The 1551-nt window shown below is 39.1% G+C and overlaps 1 non-coding gene across 1 annotated transcript; it reads left to right on the plus strand.

Moving 5' to 3' along the window:
- The first annotated feature begins 1136 nt into the window (after positions 1 to 1136).
- Positions 1137 to 1267, plus strand: LOC116812352 (small nucleolar RNA SNORA20). The gene has a single exon (XR_004370656.1). It is a non-coding gene; the product is annotated as a small nucleolar RNA SNORA20 (small nucleolar RNA).
- The last annotated feature ends 284 nt before the right edge of the window (positions 1268 to 1551 follow it).

Below are 1551 nucleotides of genomic sequence, written 5' to 3' on the forward strand. Positions count from 1 at the left end.
TTACAACTTGAGGCCAAACATGATCCAATTTCTATTAAGCAGACACATCCTTGTAAGATTTGAAAACCTCTGGGAAAACAATTGCATTTGGAATTCTTGCTTCTGCTGGCTGGCATGGTTAGGAGTGAGTTCAGTTTTTCTGCAACAATTATAGTGCATATTTTTACAATTGCCTTACAATAGTTTGTAGCTGTTGAGTGGTAGAACAGGGAGTGGAGTGTGGCATACAGTTGAATCTGCCTATGGGTTTGAGTGTTTGTGTCCCCCTAGATTTGTATGTTGGAACCTAATCTTCAAGGTATTAGGAGGTGGGAAATGTGGGGGGTAATGACGCCATGAGGGTGAAGCCCTTGTGAATGGGATTAGTGCCTTACTAAAAAACCCCCCCTAGAGCTCCCTTGCCCCTTCCACCATGGGAGGATACAGTGGGAAAGCACCATCTATGAACTAGGAAGTGGGTCCTCACCAGACACTGAATTTGCCACGCCTTAATCTTCAACTTCTGGCCGTCAGAACTGTGAGCAATAAATGTCTATTGTTTATAAACCATTCAGTTTATGATGTTTTTGTTACAGCAGCCTGAAGGGACTGAGACATATGGGGGTCCATCTATGTCAACTAGAGGACATACCTCTCAGAATTCCAGCTTTTTAAAATCATAGCAAACGAAAAAAGATCCATAAATTTTAGTGATTCTAGAAACTTTTCTGGGAATCTTACCTAGAAAGTCAGCATGAAGCCTGCTCCTTCATTTGTCCCACTAAATTTATACACCATTACAATTGCTTTAGGATTAGAGTGGGTCTATTGTCTTTAGCTGAAACAGGAACAGAAAACAGTCTTCTGAAGATGAATGCAAAGATCAGAACTTGTCCAAAAGTGTGCCAAGGGTTCCAGAAGTTGTAGTAATGAAGACAGTAAGGTGAATACAGAGGGATTAAATATTGACGGCTCAAATGGGAGTGATTAGAACTAGAACTAGGAAACATAAAAGCATTTGTATGAGAGAAATGCAATTACCAAACAGTGGGGCAAAGAGAGATTATTTATCAAGTAGTGCTGGGATACTAGGAAAAAGCCCAATTTCACATCTCAAAAATGCACTTCTAGAGAGATCTTAAAAAAAGTTCTTGTGCCTTCCCATTTATTTGTTGGTATAGTCTCACAATGATATGGCCAGTTATACTTACGGGAAAAAATAATATTGGGCCATTGTAAATTGACATGAAGTAACTATTTTCATCTCTTCTGCATGGACTATATATATATATATTTTTTTTTTTTTTTAAGAGACAGGGTCTGGCTCTGTTGCCCAGACTGGAGTGCAGTAGCAAAGTCATGGCTCACTGCAGCCTCTACCTCCTGGGCTCAAGTGAGCCTCCTGCCTCAGCCTCCTCAGTAGCTGGGACTACAGGCATGAGCCAACACGCCCAGCCAAATATTTCTTAAAGAATAAAAATAAATATAAATAAGTAAATAAAATGATTAAGTTTTTATATTAAAACTTTAAATGCTATTCATTAACAGCTGATATTTGCAACAAAGATTTAG

The sequence above is a fragment of the Hylobates moloch genome, unplaced genomic scaffold (assembly GCF_009828535.3).
Source record: "Hylobates moloch isolate HMO894 unplaced genomic scaffold, HMol_V3 SCAFFOLD_7, whole genome shotgun sequence".
NCBI classification, from domain to species: domain Eukaryota; kingdom Metazoa; phylum Chordata; class Mammalia; order Primates; family Hylobatidae; genus Hylobates; species Hylobates moloch.